This window comes from Thalia democratica, chromosome 8 (genome assembly GCF_965202585.1).
Source record: "Thalia democratica chromosome 8, ktThaDemo2.hap1.1, whole genome shotgun sequence".
NCBI classification, from domain to species: Eukaryota; Metazoa; Chordata; class Thaliacea; order Salpida; family Salpidae; genus Thalia; species Thalia democratica.
Genome location: NC_139172.1, coordinates 22,942,591 through 22,955,984, shown reverse-complemented (window position 1 = coordinate 22,955,984; position 13,394 = coordinate 22,942,591).

Below are 13,394 nucleotides of genomic sequence, written 5' to 3'. Positions count from 1 at the left end.
CTTAGTCAATGGTGAGCTTTTATTGATCAGTTTAAATTGGGAGAATTCTAAATTTTGTTCACGTGTTAATATAACATAACCAGTTTTTAACATTGCTTTTTTAATTTTTTTTTCAACTAATATTACATCAATCAATGCTGGTTTTATAAAGATAAAAACCTATTTAGTTTATATTAAAAAAAATTTCGAAAAATATATATTCATTCCTAAGCTCCTCAAATTTTACAAACTAAAACAACTAAGATTTATAAGTGCACATTTTATTACAACATTAAAATTTATAATTCCTGGCTATTGCACTAAGGTAGTCAAGTTTATCCATTAAAGGATATCTCTCCACGATTGTTTTGATCCTTTCTTCTCGTTTCCGAATGTCCATCCGAGGAAGAGGAGGACTCTCACCGCTTGCATAACGAGCCACTCTCGCAGAGATCAGTCCTTGTTCTCTTTTCAATAACTTAATGCACTTAAAAACACTTGGATTTGCGCAGTTGAACTTACTTTGAAGACTTCTGTGCCAACCTTCTAGAGCATTGTTAGTTCGATGCTCTCCTGACAGTGTTTGAAGGCACACGTTCCATAATGAAATCGGGAACAAGGGCTGACGGTTGCTTCCGGGAACTCCCACCCATGTGTCTTCAAAATATGCAAACAGAGGCACAGTTCTTTGATCGAATTGATCAGATTGCCTCAGTAAGAGGTATGCCCCAGCTACATCATCTTCTGGGATAAACGCCAATGCACTTAATTGCCTAATTGAGTGGGCAAAATCTCCATCCTCTGCTTCGTAGGGTTGCTTTAAGCCGAGTTCTATCACTTTACGATAAGTGCATTGAGTGAAGTGGAAGAAACACCCTTTAGCAACATTGTTGAACTTTTCATTAACTACATTAATGGCAGCCCTTTCGAAGTCTGTGTGCCAAGCAAGAGGAGCTAGATTTACATTATCAAGTAATGCATTGATTAAAGTTCTATATGTTGCTTCCCTTTTGTTCGGCAACAAACAGTATACTAAGGGAACAACTGACCCGTAGCATTTACCATGAATGGTATACAACTGGGGAAAAAGGCGACTTGGAGCACACTTAAATGTTCCGTCACTGAACACGATTTCAGCCTGTCCCAAGAGCCTTAGGTTCGCTTGAGTTGCAAAAATGAGAAGTCTGTCACTACCTGGACCAGAGTCAAAAACCAACCAGCTTTCACGGTTGAATAACACTTTGTCTTCCTCTCTCAAAACTAGCTCATTTAAAGAAGCGGGCTCAGGCGGACAGCTTTCTGCTACATTCCTTGACCTTTGTAGTGTTCTCTTAAGACTAGATTCCTTTGGCATCTCAAAAATTGAATGAGATGGCATCGACCCGTAAGCATCACTAACAATCCTTGATGTAGAATTTGTTGTACTCGTAGCAATACTTTTGGCAGTAGAAACCAGCTTCAATGCCTGTAAATTAGTTTTATGTAAAGAAAAAGCGTTTTACTATTTATCAAATATGTATTTATGAAATAAAATATATATGAGACACAATTTTCTTATTATTCTATTACTTTCAAACTATTTATTTTTAAAGGCTAAAATGAGGCTACTCATTTTGAAGGATACTCATAATAAAAACAAACATGCACACATTTCTAACATTTTCAAGATCTTAAAAGACCATAAATTGATCATTATTTTTTGTTTTTCACAGGGTTGCCACTGGTTTAAAATAAAATTCAAGGTTTTTTGATCATTTTTAAATTATTTGGCTATTTTTGCTTGGATTTTTAAAATTGTTTAGAATCTGGAGCCAGCCAGTTTATTTAGAAAAAAAGATCCAGATCCAGAAAATTTCAAAGTTCTCTGTAAAATGGCCATCCTGGTATAAAAAGTTTTAAAATTTTATTTTTTTAATAAATAATCATAAAACAATTAAATTGCATGTAAAAAAAGAACAACAGAAACAAACAAATCTCTAGTTAAACAAAAAATGTGGAAAAAAAAAATCCTGTGAATTTCTAAGTATTGGGTCAATTCTATTTTTATTATGGGTAGACCTTTATATCAGCCTTCAAAAAATATATAATGAGAGTAAATGAAGAATAAACTATGTTTGATATTTAAACAAGTTAAGGTCATAGGGGTTTCAACATTATTTTGTTCACCAAAATGTATATAAGCCCTTATATCAGTTATAACTATTACATACTGTTTTCTGAAAAAAAAAAGAGATACAGCCAGTTGTGTAAAATGTAATTTAAATGTAATTTAAATGATAAAAAAAATGTAATTGCTCATAAGAAACTTATAATTATATGATGTACGACTCGATAACCGATAAGTTTTTTTGTACCCTAGGTCTTTAGACCAAACTTTTTGACCGCTTTTTTTTATCGTTCAATTAACAGTAAAAAAAAAAAGATATTTTATATATTTACAAAAAAACATAACACATATTGTTTAAAATTATTTAATTTTATGTCTAGAAATATTCAAAAAAAATTTAATATTATCTTTATAATCGTTTATATCTAATAATTTATTTATAGTTTAGCAAAATTTATACATCTTTAGAAAACTAAAAACATAATTTAAAAAAAACTATAACATTTAAAAAAAACTATAATATTAAAAAAAAAATGAAACAATTGATAAACTTTTCAATTCTCATTATAAAATTTATTGAAGTATTATGTGTACACTTTAGTCGTCTTAATAAAAAAGTTCAATTGTCGTAGTTTGAATTATCCGAATTTTGAGTTGTCGTAGTTTGAATTTTTAGAACTTGAGTTGTCGGAATTTAAATTGTCCGAATTTGAGTTGTCGGAGTTTGAATTGTCCGAATTTGAGTTGTCGGAATTTGAATTGTCCGAATTTGTGTTGTCAGAATTTGAATTGTCGAGTTTGAGCTGTCGGAGTTTGAATTGTCCGAATTTGAGTTGTCGGAATTTGAATTGTCCGAATTTGAGTTGTCGGAATTTGAGTTGTCGGAATTTGAATTGTCGAGTTTGAGTTGTCGGAATTTGAATTGTCCGAATTTGAGTTGTCGGAATTTGAATTGTCCGAATTTGTGTTGTCAGAATTTGAATTGTCGAGTTTGAGCTGTCGGAGTTTGAATTGTCCGAATTTGAGTTGTCGGAATTTGAATTGTCCGAATTTGAGTTGTCGGAATTTGAGTTGTCGGAATTTGAATTGTCGAGTTTGAGTTGTCGGAATTTGAACTGTCCGAATTTGAGTTGTCGGAATTTGAACTGTCCGAATTTGAGTTGTCGGAATTTGAACTGTCCGAAATTGAATTGTCGGAATTTGAGTTGTCGGAATTTGAGTTGTCGGAATTTGAATTGTCAGAACTTGAGTTGTCGGAATTTGAACTGTCCAAACTTAAGTTGTCGGAATTTGAATTGTCCGAATTTGAGTTGTCGGAATTTGAATTGTCCGAATTTGAGTTGTCGGAATTTGAATTGTCCGAATTAGAATTGTCGGAATTTGAGTTGTCGGAATTTGAGTTGTCGGAATTTGAGTTGTCGGAATTTGAGTTGTCGGAATTTGAGTTGTCGGAATTTGAATTGTCGGAATTTGAGTTGTCGAGTTTGAGTTGTCGGAATTTGAATTGTCCAAATTTGAATTGTCGGAATTTGAATTGTCAGAATTTGAATAGTCGTGCACTCCTATAACAAACTTTAGATTCAGGTAATGGTAGTATTTTTTTTTGTAAAGCAACAATTGAAATCAAAAAACCGACATAATTAGTATTGAGTTTGAAAGCTTAGTTAACATTATGCAATTAAAATATTACGTACTTATCAAAATCTAAGGTTTTGTCATGTGATTTAAATTACTTTTTAGCTTTAAAAATTGATATGTTTTGTTTAGTAAAGTAAATTGCCCAAGTTTAAGTAAAATCTCCTTTTTTATCAATCCAAATTGAAAAGCCATCTCGCACCCCCTGGAATACTGCCTCGAACCAGCAAGGGATCTGTAGTATATAAATCTATATATCTTTTTCAAACTATTATGAGTCAACAATTGAAGACTCGAAAAAATAAATTATGAGTTTTAAAAATTTGCTTGAAATGTTGGTTTACATGAATTAAAAAACTGTGTTTTGGTTCGTTGTTTAACTGTTTTAAATAAAATATTGTGAAAAGGGACTTGAGTTGTATTAACTTTTAAACCATGCACTCTGAGAAATCTGACCCATTATTCACAAAATATTTCTTATCACCTGTACGAAAATCATTTACTTTGTTAATATGCAATAATTTGAAACATTTAAAAAATTTAAAAAGTCATATAAGAGTACTGTTTACTTTTTTATTTTAAAGACAGCTTGTTTGGAAAAGTCAATATATAACTACTTGTTTTAGCTCAACTGAGTCTAAATATTCTATACAAAACGTAAAATCTCTTCATAAGGCATAAAATTAATAATACTTATTTTAATAAACCTACTCTTAACTTGAGGAAAAACTTAAATAAATGACTAAAAAATACTTTAAGGTAAATATTTCTACATAAATACAAGTTTTATATTGAACATAAACTTTTTGTATTAATTACAAACTTGAAAATCAGGACGACATAAATACTATTATAACAATATGCGTTTTTTTTTTTTTTTGTAAAAAAGTATAGTTAATATAGGTATGTCGTGTTTATTTAAAATTAACTACTACAAAATGGCTCGCAAAGCAAAAAAGATTGACCATCAACGTGTTTTTTGGCTGAAAAATAGAACCAGCGACATCAAGCTTTATGGTTGCATTTCAACCGCATTTTTTAGTTAAAAATTGTATTTTTTATTTTATCTACTATTATTAAAAACAAACTGTGGCCCGTGGAAGACTTTTATGTAAACAGTGTGACCTGTGAACAATATTTGCTAAGTAAAATGGTGTTTATAAAAGGCTGCCGACCCATGATTTAAATTATACCCAAAAACTTTTTATAAAAACATGAAAAATTGTTATTTAACGGCTAGCATTTTTTATAGGTAATTTGCTTTTAATAAAGAAAAGTAACAAACAAACATAACAAAAATAATGAAATTAAGAACTGTTTATCTAAAATGATTTTAACGCCTATAAATTTATTTATTTTCTTAATATTAATATAATTAATTAAGCTTATATTAGAATAATTTCAACTATAATAGCAAGTGGTACTATTGGTATGTATTTAAAGACACATAAAACTGTTTTTTCTGTTATATTAATTTATGTACTGACAAATAACTAACTATATAAATTTTTGTATAAATTGTACTTGTCACCGCTTTACTTATATATAACTCGGTTTATGAAATATTTTTCGTTAAAATAAACATTTGTATCCGTGATTAAGTAAAGTTGTTGTTTTTAGAGTTTCTATCAAGTTAGAATAATTACTATTCAGTTTTGTTAGTATATTTTACAGTTAATTACTTTTTCAGAAAATGGGTTTTACAGCTACTGAAAAGTAATACAAATACTGTACATGTCCTAGATAAACAAAGATATACTTAATATATTAAAAATTAAAAGACAAAATAAGTAAGCGGACCTGGTGTACGAAAGTATTTTAGGTTACTTATCCATAATTCACGATTACAGTTTAACAATACGTCTAAATTAATATATATTTAGGTTTAGAAGTAAATGTGCCTTGAGAAATTTAATTAATTTATTAAATCTTTCTACAAAATATTAAAAGCAGATGCAAAAAACCTTTTACAAATGTTCCAAAACATAAAATTCCTAAAAAAGGCCTTAACAAATAAAAACAATAACTATTGTTTATTAAACGACAAAAAAGCGCTCAAAAAAATTGGTCTAAGGACTGATGTAAGAAAAAACCTTTTAGTTATCAAGTCATACTACAAAATACAGTTTAATGTTTGTAATCAGGACAAAAATCTAAAACTGTAATTCATCGCACTTTTCTTATTGTGATCCTGGGGGTGTTTCTATTTGCTGGTAGTTGAGGTTTTAAAGCATTGCTGAGTGCAACTGTAACTGCTTGTTCATTATTTTCTTCGGGCAAGCTGCACAGCTGAAAACTAAAGTTTTGACATAAGTATTTGATCTTCCTAAGAAGAAGCGAGGTTAAATAATGTATTTATTAAACTAAAATTGGATACTAATATATATGTTTCTATATAACACTTACTATTGATTAGTACCGCAAGGAGGTAGCTGACCTGATTTTGAACCAAAAAGTTGAGGTACTTTTAAAATGCCCAATAATTTATTTGTGGTTGAGAAAAGTTATTTGTTTTAGTTTTTATTCACGGTTTAATAATTTTAACAAATCTTTTTTTAAACATTGTTAGTAACTATATAAACATTTTACATTTACAAAGGTAAGTAAAAAAAAATGTTTTCCATCTTACCAATAAAGATAGTTTTTGCTTCGACTACTAGAAAATTAGTATATAGCGTACAAGCATTGTAAAAACTTATAATTTTTCAATTATATTTAGTAATGATTATGTTTATTTTACTTAAAATATAATTTACAAAAATTAAACAAAATAACTGTGGCCTTATAGCTGGTCAGACTGACTAAGTAAAAATCATATGAACAAAATCTAAACTTTTTCAACAATAACAAACAATTTAAGTTTTACAAACATGCTTAATGCATATTGTATGTTTAAATCCCTTAAACACTAATTATTGTTCTAGACAATAAATCTAAATTTCTTAAAATAGTTCAAAATATAATTTTAGTATAGATCATAACTTGTATTAAATATGAACAGAAAAAAAAAACAGTGAAAAGCTAATTAGATCTAATCTGAAAAACATTTAATACATTCTTTAAGCATTATAAAAACTTACTAGGCAATTTAGGGGTAGTTTGGCTAGTCTGTATAGAATGAGTGTTAGAAGTAGGGTTAGATTGTTTAGCAAGTCTTTTTTGTTGTTCTTTTTCTATCCGTCTTTGGTTTTGAAACCCAACCTAAAAACAAAAAAATATAACATAAGCACCTTTAGCCAGTTTTTTTTCAGCAACCAGACGTAATAATTGCTAGATTTTTGGAACTTTCTGTTATATTTACAATTATCACAATTTTATATAGATTTGACCTATATAAAAAGTTTAATAACTCTCACAAACTGTTTAAATTCGATAAAATTCTCGTTCAATAAATTTCCAACGGCTCAAAACTTGTCTTGCAAACAAAAAAGTGTTATCTGTTTTATATAAAAAATACAACCAGCTTAATTATTCTTACATCAGAATTCGAATTGAGTACTCAGTAAATCATACAAGCACAAAAATCAAAGGTAAACAAAACTTAACATAGATTGTAATATTTAAAAGTTAATTGAAAGATATAAAATTTAAAAGTTAGTTTATATTACTACTTAGCTTCTCGATTCAATTTTCTTTGTCAAGGCTTGTTTAAATTGAACCATACTTGTAGATGACAAACCTTTATTCACATCAATTTAAAAACTGTTATGAGTTGTCAGTTTTTTAAGTATAACAAAAAACTAATTGAACTTGTGCTGTTCTAAAAATCAAGTATTTTCTTTACCTCTACACCATAGTCATTTGTTCTAGTTTTTTTTCACCAGTTCTTTTCTTTCGTGCTTGTTTTGATTCTTTCCCCTTGTATTGTAATAATCTACAAGCTTTTTATGGTAAATTCTTTAATGGTACATTTGTACTTCTTACAAATTCCTTTAATTACTTATTAAATAAAAACTAAAGTTAATATAACTATACTAAATTGGCCAAGCTACCCTAAATTAGCCTAAGTTTTTCAAAAAGTTGAAAATTTTCAATTAACCCTGAAACAGACGTAAGTTTTGTAACCTAAACTAGCCTAAATTAATACCAGTTGGATAAACTGCACTCAGTCATTTGATATCTATAGTTAATCATAAATTTTATTAACTAACATTAAAGTTCATAGTTTGAATTAAATAAAGTTTTAAAATATTATTTCGTCATCAAAAATAAATAAAGAGTTTATAATCTACAGTAACCTTTCGCTTATTTACGCACATTGTGTCCACAGAAAAAGTGCGTAAATATATGAGAGATCGTAAAGATACGAGAGGTACCAAATCTACATACTATAATGGCTGTTTTTTGATATTGCTTCTAGTTATAAGCAGACTGAAGACTTTGCCACTTAAATTTTTTTTTTTACTTTGTTTTTAAATATGAAAATAAAAGATAAAACTATACGTATACTAAAAAAAGGATTTAAATTTGTAGAAAAACTTTACTAATTTTAATAATAATAATAAACAACTGAGTATTGTGTTAATTGTAAGCTTTATATTTATTTAGTATCACTGCTACCTTTTGCCAGGAAGTTTCATTAGATTTCTTTTTTAGATGTTTATTCATATATAGGGCAAGAGTGCTGTAAAATTTATTTGTGTTTTAAACTCTCATTATTTTATTATACTTAAATAACTAAACAAAGTCATATTTAAAAATTTTTTAAGATTTATTCTCTTGTTGTTGACAAAATTTCTAATATAATTAGGTATAACTAAATGTTTATCAGTTAGTCAAGGAACATAATTTCACAAAGTCTAAAGATATAGAGAGGCGAGTTAGTATTAAAAAACATATTTTAACTTAAAAATGTAGAATAAACCTGATTTGTGCAATATAAAAGCAAATAAAAATTTCATTTTTTGAATGTTTTAGAATTTTAAAATACGTAACTAAACGAGAGTGCGTAACGTCACGAGTGCGTAGAGATGCGAGAGGTTACTGTAATTTATTAAAGTTAAAAATGCATAATTTTTGTTGACCTAATTATATACAACTAAAATCATATAGCTATTTTAGTTATGTTTTTTTTGTAAAATAACATCTTCATGCTTAAGTATTTAGTTTTTATATACTGACTTTGATTAGTTTTAAAATACATTAAAATTAATTTTGTATATTTCTAAGTCTCAACTATGGACCAACTAATTCTTTTTTTCTAATTAATCGTTTTTTTATATAATATGTTAGCAAACTTTTAAAAATTACATTACTATCTTTGATACTCCATAAACTTTAACTACCGTGACTTAAAACTGTTTCACTAGTAAAATACTCCTAGTGGGTTAATATATTTAAATTAGTTTAAGTATTAGTGGTACTTTCAAGGTACTTACACAAAAACTTTATTTCAATAATTTATTGGTACTTTCAAGGGAAAATTAAGCCTATTCTAAGCATAAATGAACAAAAAAGCTACACTAGACAAAAGTGGTTACAGTTTTAATCCATTAAGGTTTTAATTGTTGTAAATACATTTATGGTTGATTAATAGCTTATAGTTTAATACTTAAGTTTGAATAAATGAATTAAATACAATTTTAATTTGCTGATTTGCAGCACTAATTGTTTAACAACAAATAATAAATGTTTTAAATGATGCATAAGTAGCTACTAAACAACTGTTTTATAGTTTCATTATTTACAGCTTATTATATTTGAAAAAAAAAAAATTAGTAAATCTAAACGTTTAGACCTAATTCGTTCAAGCAATAGTACGTTTATAAGTTGTTATAAATGTTTTTTGTCGCTTATTTTATTTAACTTATTGTTTGTTTTACTTTTATTTTATACGTATGCTTATCTTAGTTAAATCACTAACTAATTTATATTTATGTAATTATAAACTGTTAATCTATATCTAAATAATATATTTTATTATTTTATTTTTTGCTTAGTTTTATTAATTGAGTATTTTCTGAAGAAACCTATAACTTTTTATTTACTCAATATTTATTTAAAAATAGTTGCCAACAAAAGTAGTTGAAAAGGGTTAGCTGAAATATATTTTACTTGTTTCCTCAATAAAAGTGTTGTTGAATGAACCTTGTCTCAAAATTTTGCTTAACACATGTAGCATTGATAAAATAAAACAAATTGTTGTTGCTAGCATTTTTCTAAATTAGAAAGAAATAGTTATTAAAAACAAACAATGAAAACAAAATAAAAGAAAGGATTGGAAGCTCGGAAGATGCTTTAAAACAAACTAAAAATAAAAACATGGCAAGTTTTTTCATAAATATTATAGGTGTTTTTTTTTGTGCACCTACTATAAAACTTAAATTTAGAAAAATTTTGAATTGGTAGTAAAGTCAATTAAGCAAAAGAAAAAAAAAAAGGTTTTTTAATTTTAGACTGTTAACTTCCTATTAAATTTAAGAAATGAGGAGAAATTGCTAAAACATAGTTTGGAAAAAAAATATTTACGAACTGTTCAGATATTTCTAACTATTTATCTTTAAAATCAAAAAAGTTTCACACGAGTTCATATTAATCACAGTATAAAATCAAAATTAAACCACTAAACATTGAAAAAGTGAGTTTTTATGTTGAAAAAAACACTAGGACAGTCTAAGAAGACAGAAAAATATCGTTTCAAAAAAAAGTTTTGTTATTGTATAAAATTAAGAATAATAACTGTTTTACCTTTTTATAACCTAATTACTAAAAAAAGTATTTTAAATTTATTTTTAATTTAATTTTTTTAGAAAATGTGCAAATTTAAATTTTATTAAATACCGTTTTTATCAGTCAAAAGTACTAATGAAAAAACTAAAACCCTCTTGTAATACTTTACAAAAAAACATGAACTTAGTTATTGACATTTACTGTAACTGCATGATTGTTTACACAATTTGAATATTAATCACATACTTTTAAATTGAACTTTTTGGAACGTATCTGTTATCGATGTCACTGTTCATCAACAGCTCCTCAGACGAACAAGGGTCTTCAACTTTTCCTAAAAGTTTTTGCTCCACGTAAGAGTACTCTATAGTGCTTTGGCTACCCAAGTACAAACTTTTGTCATCATCGGAATTGCTTTCAAACTTTGCGTAGTCAATTTTAGAATAATTTGCCTTACTTTCAGGATCAGCAATCGTATCGTTATCTATTTTTGTGAGATTGCTGTCACAGGGTGCATTTATGTTGTCACTTTTTTCTTCATTTTTAACCTCTTTACTTTCTATCCTATTAAAAGCTTGGTTTTGAAATTGTTGAAATTTTTTAGTGTTAAAGGAAGCTCAGAAGCATTCAAGTTAAAACAATCGTATTTGTTTTTGTTAAACGTAAATAAAACAGGAACAATAATTAGAAGAATGTATTTTTTTTACCATAATCTATATGTCTAGGTTTAGATAACTATCAGTTATTGCTTTTCGTGTAAACTTTAATAAAGTTTCTACAAAAATCTTCAAAACATTGTTTTAAATTTTGTACAACAAAAGTTGTAAAAATATAACTTTAGTTCTTCAAATAAAAACTGTTAGATATTTTAGCTTATCATATTCATATACTTCTACTATAATAAAAACGGAGCTAGCTACGTTTTTTTTTACAAATTATTTTTTATACATAAAATAGGAATAATGTTTATTCAATAAAAAACTTTCTAATTTTAGGTAAATATAGATCATATTAAAAATATAATAAAACCTTTAAAATCATATTTAAAATAAAAATATGTATTTTTTTAAATAAATAGTGAATTACTTATCTCATATAAACTTATTTTTTAGTCAAAATTTTAAAGTTTAAAACTATCAATATATCTTTTTATTAACTATTAAACTTCTTTAAATAAAGACACACAAAAAATGAACAGTTTAGGACTTTTATCTATGTTTTAAAAATATACTTTACAAAATAATTAACAGTTTTCTAAAACCAATGTAAACTTTACTATCAGTAACATAGTCAAAGATTTGAATTTTATACTGCTATAAACAACTTTTTTTTTTTTAAATTTTAGAATTTGTTAATACGTTTCTTAAATATTTTTTTCAAGTTTTATTAAAGATGTTACCGGTATCATATAAATACATACATGTTTAAATAAACTTACTGGAAAGATTGCTGCTTAAAAAGAACTTTTAGGTAGCTATCATAACTATCAAATTCATGTGGCTTCCACGGCTAAAAAGCAATAGTAGTTTTTTAATACATTTTTAGAACTTAAAATATAATGTAAACGAAAATATTACATAATTAATTGAACTATTTTTATACGTTTTTTTTAAATTAAATGTGTTTTTTATAAATGTTACAGACAATACTTTTTAGACTTTACTAATTACTATAAATCATTTGAGACAAGTACATGGTCATACTAATGACTTTGTCGTATTTACAAACCTAGTGAGTAATTTGTTGATAACAAATACTAAGTTTTAAAAAAATCTAACTAGTTTTTATTTAACTTAAAATGTTTTTAATTAAACCATAAAAAAGCGCTCAAAAACTTTGGTCTAATGATTTGGTATACGAGGGAGTCTTTATGTTTTCGAGTCGTACACCACACTTATAGAAAACTAGCATAATTAACAATAGATAATAACAATAGATAAACAATAGATAATTAAAAAGTCAAAGACTTTTTAAAAAACCTTTTTTATGGTGTGCTACTGATCATAATAACTAACGTAGTTTTTGAACCAGAATATTTAACTTTTTTCAGTTTGTTTCAGATAATACAACGGACAAATTCCATCCCGAAATATATAGAGATAAGATGAAAGTTTAATTATATAAACAGAATAATTGTTCAATAGAAAAATATATGTAAACGATTAACACGATAGACATATAAACGTTTAACTTCTAAACAACTACAATTTCTGTTTTTCTTGTAAAATATCAAATTTTCGTACTAAAGAAAAACTTTTTGAAAAAAACATTCTGAAAAATAGTTGTGTCTTTGAATTTTTAATGTAAAAAGAAAATAAAAATAAAAAGTAAAAACTTAAGTAAAAGCAAACTTAAAATATAACTTGTAAAATTAGTTTAAACAATAATTTATAGCTGCTTTAAAAGTAAAGCAAAGATGATTAAATACATTTGTATAATTTTGATAAAGATGATATATAAAAAGTATAAAAAATGTGAGTTTTACTGAAATAAACATTTTATTCTTTTTTACTTCGTGTCATTTTATATGTTAATAAAAACCTTTAAAAGTTTATATAGTTACGCCTATACTAAACTTATAAAAGGAAAACAATAATTTAAGTGTATTTGAAATATATTTTAGGTTTTGTAGAAGTAAGTTTATGATAACCGAAATAACTTAATCTTCTTTTATATTGAAATCTACTTAACGTTTTAAAATTCAGTTATCAAATATCAAATACGAAATTAAAAATAAACTTTTTTGGTTGATAAAACACTTTATAATTAACTAAAAGGTACAAAAGCAATAACAAAATTAAAAATTATAAATAATGAGTAAAATGACGTAAAAAAGGATGTTGCCGTCATTAAAAACATTAAAATTATTGTTTTTATTTTAATAGATAAATATAAAATTAAAAAAAATCATTTTATTTTTATTTAGACATTTTAATTTATAATATCTCTTGTTTTTTCCACCATGTTGCACTTTAAAAACAGTTTTTTAGGAAGTGAATAATAA